This window comes from Pongo pygmaeus, chromosome 11 (genome assembly GCF_028885625.2).
Source record: "Pongo pygmaeus isolate AG05252 chromosome 11, NHGRI_mPonPyg2-v2.0_pri, whole genome shotgun sequence".
In the NCBI taxonomy this organism is placed as follows: domain Eukaryota; kingdom Metazoa; phylum Chordata; class Mammalia; order Primates; family Hominidae; genus Pongo; species Pongo pygmaeus.
In genome coordinates this window covers 142,809,763-142,820,708 of record NC_072384.2, presented here as the reverse complement: position 1 = coordinate 142,820,708, position 10,946 = coordinate 142,809,763, and positions in this window count along the sequence as shown.

Here is a 10,946-nt window from a genome sequence, read left to right as displayed (position 1 = left end):
CCTGCGGCTGCCCCGGGACCTGCCGCGCCCTCAGCCCTGCGGCCTCCTCCTCGCCGGTGCCGTCGCGGTTCCCGGAGCTCTTGGCCTGGGCGTCTGCACCGCCTTCCTGCACGGGTGGGCGGAGTTTCTGGGGGTCCAGGGAGGGGGTCCCACCCGCCTGCGGGGGGAGGGAGGGAGGGAGGCCGGGCGGGGCCGGGCAGGGAGAGCTCCGCGGTGGGGAGGGGGAGGCCGTGGCCACCCGGGGGCGCCTCTGGGCAGAGGCGAGGTCTACACGGCTGCAGCCGCCCAGGGGGTCGTGGTGCTGTGACAGGAAAGGGGTCCCCATAAGACCGGGTTCTTGGATCTCGCACAAGGAAGAATTCAGGGCGAGGCCCTAGAGTACAGTGAACGCAAGTTTATTAAGAAGGTGGAGGAACAAGAGTGGCTACTCCGAGGACAGAGCAGCCACGAGGCCTGCTGGTTGCTGATTTTTCTGGTTATTTCTTGATGATGCTAAACAAGGGGGGATCATTCAGGCCGCCTCTTTTTAGACCCTATAGCGAACTTCCTGGCGTTGCCATGGCTTTTGTAAACTGTCACCCAGCTGGTGGGAGTGTGCAGAGAGGACGCCCAAAGGTCACTCTTCTGGCCATCTTGGGCTTGGTGGAATTTGGCTGCTTCTTTACTGTAACCTGTTTTATCAGCAAGGTCTTTATGACCTGTATCTGTGCTGACCTCTCTCATCCTGTGATTCAGAATTCCTGACTGTCTAGGAATGCAGCCCAGTAGCTCTCAGCCTCATTTTACCTAGCTCCTATTCAAAGTGGACCCGCTCTGGTTCACATGCCTGTGACAGTGTGGCCACCCGGGAAAGCCCAGGTACAGCTTGCAGCCAAGTCCAGGGCCCAGCAGCCCTGCGGGGCTCCTCCTGGTGGGAACGTAGCCTCACACCTGCATTTCTAGAAGCCGCACCCAGGCTCGGGGGGCCCTGGTCAAGGGCGTGTGCCTCACTGTGGGGTCCATTCCTGCCGGGTTGCAACAGTCACGGGAAGCCCTCCTGGGTGGCCACAGCCACGGGCTGGTGTGTGTGGGACACAGAGGCCTTGGGTTCACCACGGAAGACATGATTCCCACAGGTCCTGCTGGGCACCACGTCACTCACATGGGGGAGGCAGAGGAAGAGCCCACGGCCACCTGGGTGTCTTGTCCCAAAGCCCATATGGGCGGCGGCATCCAGGAGCCCAGCTCATGCTGCAGGCAAAGGGCTGACCCCTCCCCAGTGGGGTCTGAAATGCAGAAGCGGGGCCTGCCTGAGGCCCGCATGACACCTGCTCTCCAGGAGGACAAAGGGGCCACACTGAGTCCAGGACAGAGAAGGGGAAGCCAGGTGGTGAGCCCAGCCCAGGGTGCGAGGCTTCCTCTCTCGGTCAGCAGGTGTCCTGGGCCCAGGCCCATCCTCATGTGGCCAAACAGGGCTCACCCCTCAGCTACTAACATTGCACAAATGGGTTAGGACTCATGGTTCCTAACCCATTTTTCACTTTCTCTCACACGGCTGGACGCCTTCCACCTAACACCCTGAGATGCTTTGGAGCAGGGTCAAACTGAGCGCACTCAGCATCTGTGCCCAATTGCACATAGCACAAATGTGAAAAGTTGAAAAGTGAAGAAATGAGGGAGTCCAGGGGTCATGCAACATGGAATCCGTGAGGCATCACTCGCATTCCACGAGCAAAATCCAGAAATGTCATTGTTTATTTACTTATCTTCCCTAAGAAATCTTTCTCGAGAACATAGGTGATTTCCTATTTTTTTTAAGTTTGGAAATTGTTAACCACTCTTCTCAGTATTTGAGTAATGAATTATTTATTTTGCTGTAGATTGCATGTCTTTTAATTTCAAGGGCCATTAGGTTGAACAGAATGAAAGCCATGTTCTTGTATAATAGCATCTTTCAGCTTCAGGCAAGAGAAGATGATAAAGCCATGGAGAGGCTCTGAGAATCCTTCTCGGGCCCCTGTGGATGGTCTGAGATGGAACCTGGGACAGGCCACACATGAGCCTGCAAAGGAGGAGCAGAGCCGCTGCTGCTTCCACACGTTCCCGATGATGGTCTCTCAGCCTTGGCAACTGAGCCCGTGAATGCCACGAGATGGTCCTGCTGAGTCTTGGGGCCCTGACAATTCCAACTTGTTCTTAAAAACTTGCTCTCCATCAATTAAGGGCTCCAGGAAAGCATTTTTAACTTTATTATGAAAATTTCAAACATGCATATAAGTAGAGGAGATAAAGCAGTGAACCCCTGCACCCATCACCCAGATTCACCCAGATTCAACCAGTATCGACACACCAACTCCTGGGGCTCACACTATGCCACTCATGGATGTCTCAGGGAAGACATCTGAAAATTAAGTACTGCTTTATTGCATAATCAAAATGCCACCAGCACAGCTGTAGTACGCTCACAATTTCTTACCATCAATATCCAGCCTGTGTTGAAATTCTCTTAATTGTCTCATAAGCGTTTTTGGGGTTGACTTGTTCATATCAGGATCCAAGCAGCCTACAAGCCCTGCACTTGACTTGTGTCTCTTCGGTCTCATTGAATATGCAGCCCCCATCTTCTTATTTCCATTTACTTGTTGGACAATCTGAGTTATTTGGCTTATAGGATTTGCTGATTGCAATCTCCATATCCTTTGTCTTCTGGGACTTTCCTATAAGCTGACAGCAGTGTGATCAGATTCAAGTGTGGTTTGGGCAAGAGGCTGACCCTGGGGGCGTGGGCAGCCCTCCTTGTGTCTCATCAGAATCCACCCAGTGTCTGGTCCGATCCCTAGTAAAGTTTAAATGAATCAGTGCGTTCTCTGTGTCCAGATGCCCCGCCCGTTGTAAATTTAACCCCATGACATTTAGTTGGTAGTTTTAGGCATTATTGATGATCAGGGTCTAGATGATTTCCCTAGAAATTGCAAAATGGTGATTTTGAAATTCAATATTTTCTTCTTTATTAGATGGGATGCCTATAAAAAGAGAAACTTAATATTACTATTAGGGTTTTCTGAGAAATAATTCCTAAACTAAAAAAAAAGTGTTCAACTATTTTATGACATTGCAGCCCAAAGTGCTTTTAGCATTTAGCATTAACTCAGGAGCTTGAATAACACTCAGATCCTTTGATTCACTGCTGTTATCAATCTTTATTTTTAACTCTTTATTTTGAGATAACCGTAGAGTCACACTGTTGGTGTAGGAAATAGAGAGAGAGAGAGAGCCCATTTACTCTTCTTCCAATTGTAACATCTTGCAAAACGATAGGACAATATCACATCCAAGATGTGGACATTGATAGATTTGAGATACGGACCCCCCTTCACCGAGGATCCCGCTCACTCTCCCCATCCAGGCCTTGACATCTGGCAACCACCAACCTGTTCGGTTTTTCTTTTTTTTTTTCTTTTTTTTTTTTTTTGAGACAGAGTCTTGCTCTGTCATCCAGGCTGGAGTGCAGTGGCGCAATCTCACCTTACTGCAAACTTTGCCTTCCGGGTTCACGCTATTCTCCTGCCTCAGCCGCCCAAGTAGCTGGGACTACAGGCGCCCGCCACCATGCCCGGCTAATTTTTTGTATTTTTAGTACAGACAGGGTTTCACCGTGTTAGCCAGGATGGTCTTGATCTCTTGACCTCGTGATCTGCCCGCCTCAGCCTTCCAATCTGCTTTTCTATAATTATGCCATTTCAAAAATGATATAAATGAAATCTTGTAGTATAAACCTTTTGTATTGGCTTTTTTCACTCAGCATAATCCTCTGGAGATTTATCCAGGTTGTTGAGTGTGATAATATTGCCTCCTTTTTCCTGCTGAATAGCATTCCATGGTCCAGGCTTGCCAGAGTTTGCTTCACCAGCTGAAGGAAAACAAGTTGTTTCCAGTTTGGGGCTGCTATGAATAAGGCTGCAAAACACTCGTGAACAGAATTTTGGGTGAATATAAGCCTGCCTTTCTTTGGGATAGATGTGTTTTAGTTCCCAAGGATTTGGAGAATTCAGTGTTACCTTTCTATGACTGATTTCTACATTGATTTCATTTCTCTGTATGATTTTGATAATTTTGGATTTGTTGAAGTTTACTGCATGGCCCAGGATACGGCCCATTTCTCTTTCTGTGGCACCTCAACAAATGCATACGTAAACATGAAGCAGGCCCTGTGGGTTGATGGTGCTGTGTAGTTATTTCTAGTTTTCTGTTTGTTGACTTTTTTGGTATAGTTGTTCTATCAATTCTGGAGAGAGCCCATTTCTTTTTCTGTGGCACCTGAACAAATGCGTATGTAAACATGGAGCAGGTCCTGTGGGTTGATGGTACTGTTTAGTTATTTCTAATTTTCTGTTTGTTGACTTTTTTGGTATAATTGTTCTATCAATTCTGGAGAAGGGCATGTTAAAGTCTCCAACTATAATTATAAATTTATTTTTTCTTTCAGTTCTCTCAGTTTTTGCTTCATGTATTTCACAGCTATTTTGTGCATCCACATTTAGAATTCCTATGTCTTCTTGATGACTTGACTTTTTTATTATTATGTAATGTCTCTCTCTGTCTCTACTAATTTTCTTGTTCTGCAGTCCACTTTGTCTGATATGAATATAGCCACATCCACTTTTTAAAAAATTAATGTTTGCATGATTGCTATGCCTAGTCCCATTCCTTTACTTTAACCTGCTCATGTTATTAAAGTGATTTTATTATAAACAGCATATAATTGGGCTATGTTTTTTACTTCTGTTGGCACTCCTTGTGTTTAAATTGACATACTTAAGCCATTTACATTGAATGTAATTATTTAAACATTAGAGTATAAATGTGGTATTTTATTTTCTGTTTTCCATTTGTTCTATCAGTTTGCCATTTTTCTGGGTTTTTTTTTAATCTTTCCATGGGTTACTTGGACACTTTTTCAGAATTTCATTTTGATTTTTCTATAGTATTTTAATCGTACATTAAATATACATTACTTATATTCTCTGTCCATTGTCATTTCCCACTTTGAGTATAAAAATATAACCTATTTTTATATCTCTTTTCTTTCTCCATTTATAATTGTCTTTAATGTCTTCTCACACCAAACAATGTAATAATTTTGCTTCAACCATCAAATATAATTTAGAAAACTCAAGAAGAAAACATGTTGTATTTATTCATGTTTTTGTTTATTGTGTGCTTTTTTCTTCTTATTGTGTGAGATTCTTTCTTTTATTGTTTTCTCCCTATATAGAGAACTTCCTTTAGCTGTTCCTTTAGGATAGGTCTGCTGGTGATAAACTGTCTTTATTTTATTCATATGAGAATATCTTGACTTCTCCATTCCTGAGGGACATTTTCACACATGTAGGGTTCTGAGTTGACGGTGTTTTTCATCTATCACTTTCCAAAATACTGTTTCCTTCTGGCCTCTGGTTTCTGATGAGTAATTCAGCATTATTCATATATATTTCCCCATAAATACGGTGTCCATTTTCTCTGGCTGCTTTTAGATTTGTCTTTGGTTTTCAGCATTTAATTAAGAATTTTCTTTACATGGCTTTCTTTGGGTGTGTCTTGTTTGGAGTTTGGTCAGCTTCTTGAATCGGATGATTTTACATCTTTTCCAAATTTGGGAAGTTTACAGTTGTTTATCCCTTCAAATCCATTTTTAAAATGTTTCCTTCTCTTATCTCTCCTTCTGGAACTTCAATAATAAAAATATAAATCTCTTATAATGGTTTCATATGTTCCTGAACATCTATTTTTGTTTGTCTCAGGCGTGTTTCCCTCCGTTGTTCTGTTGGTCTGTATTGCAGTTCACAGATTTTTTCCTCTTTCTGCCAACAGTCATTCTGCTACTGAACCCATCCAGTGAGCTTTTCATTCCTAATTAAATTTACCTATGTGTTTTAGTTTAAATGTATGTATTTTATAGTATTATAAAATGTATATGTTATATATATTTTTATAGTATATATTTTAAATATTCATTTATATAAAGAACTATTAATAGATACTAAATATTCTTAAAGAAGTATATTGTTATCCATAATATCAGTATACTTATCTTAAAACTCATATATTCTTTCTTAATTTCTGCTTCTTTTGCATAGTTTATTATTATTTTTCACTGGAAATTATGCCCTTCTTGTGGCTGCTTAAACCTTCACAACATGATTATTTTGGAGGTTTTGTTTTGCTGTTTGTTTTCTGACTGTCCCTTTAAGTTATTTTCATCAGCAGAAAATGCTTTGATTATTGAAAACTGAACAACATACTGCCTCTCATTTTTTTCAATTAATATTACTTGAGTAGTTTTTAACACTAAATTGATTTTTGACAAGTCTCAGATATCCTGGCCAACAAATCCAGGATGACTCTCCGGATGTGTGATGCCCTCTCGGATGCCCACAGCTGTGTGTCCCCAGGTGTCACCCACTTCTCTGTGCCCGACTTTCCTCAGCTGTGTGACGGGAAAGGCCACAGCACCTGCCCCTGCCCCAGGTGGTTATGGGAAGCTCAGCTGTGTGATGGGAAAGGCCATCTGCCAGGCCTGCCTGGGGCAAGCACCTGCCCCCTGCCCAGGGTGGTTATGGGGACCATAATATACATATGCATATACATCAATAAATTCTACAATATAGGTAGACAGATATATTAATATATAAATACCAATAGATTAATATAGAAATACCAATACATTCTCTGGTGATGCTAATTACTAATTATTAATAAATACCCTCATGGTATAATAATCAATTTACTACATATTAAATGGACGTTTCATTGATTTACTTTATTATTTAAACACTTTTAATCTAAAGTGTTCCAAAGTTTCTTAATCTTTCTAGAGTACAGCATTATAACTTTACTGACAGATTCCACGCAGCCTTCCTCACCTGTGTGCATCACACTTTGGTCAGAGACCAGCAGTTCACAGACACGGAGGGAAACCCTCCATATCCCAGCATGCACGCTCTCCCCCAGCTTCTGGCGTGGGAATAACAACTGACCTGCACACTGGCAACTCCATCAGTCATTCATTAAATCAGCTCACTAACACACCTGGCTGGTCAATGACAATTGTGGCCTACTTTTTCATGTTTGTTCTTGAACTGCCCTTAGTAAAAAGTCTCAATCTTCATCACTCTCTGTGGACATTTGCCAGGATAGAGGAGGGTTTTCCCATGCGCTGACATGACGCAATGTGAAGGTGACATGGAAATCGTGCTCTACATTTATATTTCTCTATAAATCTCCTCCACCCCTTTCCATGGGTTGGTCAATGATAAATGAAATTCCATCATTAAATAAGTATTGCTCTTTTCAGGTAGTAATCCCTGATTGACTAAACAAATAACACTGTACACTGTATCATAATACGTGAAGCCATATTTGAACTTAGCCTGTATTTACTTTTAAGGTTACCTCCTCTGTACAAGTAAGAGCTAAGAAGAATTGCAATTGTTGGGGAAAACATCTCAGATTCAGTGAAGTTTTGCTGTAGTAATGACAATCCCCCGTCCTAGCGGTTTACAAGAGCAAAGGCTCATTTCCCCCAGTGCCTTAGGTACATCTGGGTTCATGTGCCTGGGAGGAAAGGAAAATCACAGGTCTTGTTGAGGAGAGGTGACGTCGGTGATGGAGCCAGGGCAGCGAATCCCAGGAGGTGCAGACGCCAGATGACTTCCCAGCATGGAGGGGTCGGGGTAGCTGGAGATTTAGAGGGTGGACCCTGTCTATGGAGTCTCAATTAGGGAATAGGAGTCAGGCTGGCAGGACAAAGGGAAAGCAAAACGAGAAAGCAGATAATATATAAGTCTGCCTCTCTTCATGGTGCAGGACAAATAACCCTCCTGTGCAAATAACTCAGTATTTTCCTGTGCCCCGATATCACCAGGTATCACCAGATGCCTGCAAGCTAGCTCACTGCAACCTTGGCGTTATCAGTACACAACACAAGCACCATCCTATAAAATCCTCAGCAAGCCTTCATCTCCCTGTAGTCAGCTCCTTTTTGCTGGCCTTCCCATCGCTCCCTTGCAATATATTTTTATACTTGCTCTTATTTATTAGATTTATCTGCCTTTATTTACCTACAACTGTCTCGGTAATTTTGAGAGGTGGCAGCGTGCTGGCAGTCCTTACAGCCCTCGCTCACTCTCGGCACCTCCTCTGCCTGGGCTCCCACTTTGGCGGCACTTGAGGAGCCCTTCAGCCCACCGCCGCACTGTAGGAGCCCCTTTCTGGGCTGGCCAAGGCCGGAGCCGGCTCCCTCAGCTTGCGGGGAGGTGTGGAGGGAGAGGCGCGAGCGGGAACCGGGGCTGCGCGCGGCGCTTGCGGGCCAGCTGGAGTTCGGGGTGGGCGTGGGCTTGGCGGGCCCCGCACTCGGAGCAGCCGGCCGGCCCTACCGGCCCCGGGGAATGAGGGGCTTAGCACCCAGGCCAGAGGCTGCGGAGGGTGTACTGGGTCCCCCAGCAGTGCCAGCTCACCGGCGCTGTGCTCGATTTCTCACCTGGCCTTAGCTGCCTTCCCGCGGGGCAGGGCTCGGGGTCTGCAGCCCGCCAGGCCTGAGCCTCCCACCCCCTCCATGGGCTCCTGTGCGGCCCAAGCCTCCCCGACGAGCGCCGCCCCCTGCTCCACGGTGCCCAGTTCCATCCACCACCCAAGGGCTGAGGAGTGCGGGTGCACGGCGCAGGACTGGCAGGCAGCTCCACCTGCAGACCCCGTGCAGGATCCACTGGGTGAAGCCAGCTGGGCTCCTGAGCCTAGCTCAGGGATTGTAAATACACCAATCAGCACTCTGTATCTAGCTCAAGGTTTGTAAACACACCAATCAGCACCCTGTGTCTAGCTCAGGGTTTGTGAATGCACCAATCGACACTCTGTATCTAGCTGCTCTGGTGGGGCCTTGGAGAACCTTTATTTCTAGCTCAGGGATTGTAAATACACCAGTCGGCACTCTGTATCTAGCTCAAGGTTTGTAAACACACCAATCAGCACCAGTCCACACTCTGTATCTAGCTACTCTGGTGGGGCCTTGGAAAACCTTTGTGTCCATACTCTGTATCTAACTAATCTGGTGGGGACATGGAGAACCTTTGTGTCTAGCTCAGGGATTGTAAATGCACCAATCAGCGCCCTGTCAAAACAGACCACTTGGCTCTACCAATCAGCAGGATGTGGGTGGGGCCAGATAAGAGAATAAAAGCAGGCTGCCCGAGCCAGCAGGGGCAACCCGCTGGGGTCCCCTTCCACACTGTGGAAGCTTTGTTGTTTCACTCTTTGCAATAAATCTTCCTGCTGCTCACTCTTTGGGTCCACACTGCTTTTATGAGCTGTAACACTCACCACGAAGGTCTACAGCTTCACTCCTGAAGCCAGCGAGACCACAAGCCCACCGGAGGAAGGAACAAGTCCAGAGGCGCCCCATTAAGAGCTGTAACACTCACAGCAAAGGTCTGCAGCTTCACTCCTGAGCCAGCGAGACCACGAACCCACCAGAAGGCAGAAACTCCAAACACATCCGAACATCAGAAAGAACAAACTCCAGACGCACCATCTTAAGAGCTGTAACACTGCGAGGGTGCGCGGCTTCATTCTTGAAGTCAGTGAGACCAAGAACCCACCAATTCTGGACATAATTTCTCTTTACCTTCACGCCACCAGCCCCAGACAATCACCACTCACCTATAACACTATCCTCTGAGCAGAGCTGGGGGAAGCATGTGACCAGATGGATGAGGAGGGGTGCAGGTGTGGTGCCCATGCAAGGAGAGACCACTGCAAAGCTCCTGGATCGTGGTCCAGCCTCGCCCTGATGAAGGGTCCCCTGGGCTTTCTGGGATGAATCCTGCGAAGGTGGCCGCTGCCCTGGCGGGGAGTGGGCCGGCATGTGAGCTCCAAAGCTGACTCCCTGGATTTGTGGTTCCCTCTCAGACACCCACTGCCATGTGTCCCTGGGCCTCACTCACTTCTTCGTGCCTGACTTTCCTCAGTCGTGCAATGGGGACGGTCACAGCACCTGCCCCAGGTGGTTCTGGGGACCAAGTACTGCTATGCATTGAAAAAATTTAGAGAAAATGTGGCAATTCTGTGTTCAACATGTTAGTGGTGATTTGCATGTTCTCAGTCTTCGGGCCCTCCAAGATAACGTTCAGTGCTAATTCAAGGAGAATAATAACGACAATGATAATGATAATGAGTGCTAATTCAAGGAGAAGCAGGCAATATCTGATAAAAGTCGATACATTTGGGCAGCCACTGTGCCCTTGAGGTAGGAGGCAGGACTTGACTCCAGGGATGGGACTCGAACACCAGACCAGATTGAGGACCAGGAGAAAGCAGCTTTCAATCAGACACGCCCACCAGTGTGGCATGTCAATTTACCGTTGCCATGGCAACGCAGAAGTTACTGCCCCTTTCCATGGCAATGACCCAATGATTATTCCCCCTTCACTAGAAATGTCTGCATAGCCTGTCCCTTAATTTGCATACAATTAAAAGTGGGTATAAACGTGACTGCAGACCTGCCCTGAGCTGCTGCTCTCAGCCCACGAGGAAGCCCTGCTCTGCATGAGCCATCAGGGAGCTGTGATGCTGCTGCTTCAATAAAGCTGTTTCCTTCTACCTCCAGGCTACCCGTGAACTCTTTCCTGGGCAAAGCCAGGAGCCCTCCAGGCTAAGCCTCACTTTGGGGCTCACCTGCCCCACACCACCCTCACAATAAACCAACACCACAAAGCGTGCAACAAATAGAAAACAGACACCAAACAGAGAGTGGACGCACTGTCTCTCCCTTCGTCTGTCTCTCTAGGCCTCTATGTCTCATTGCATCCCTGTCTCTCCCTCTCTGTCTCTGTGTCTCTCTAGGCCTCTATGTCTCATTGCATCCCTGTCTCTCCCTTTGTCTGTCTCTCTAGGCCTCTATGTCTCATTGCATC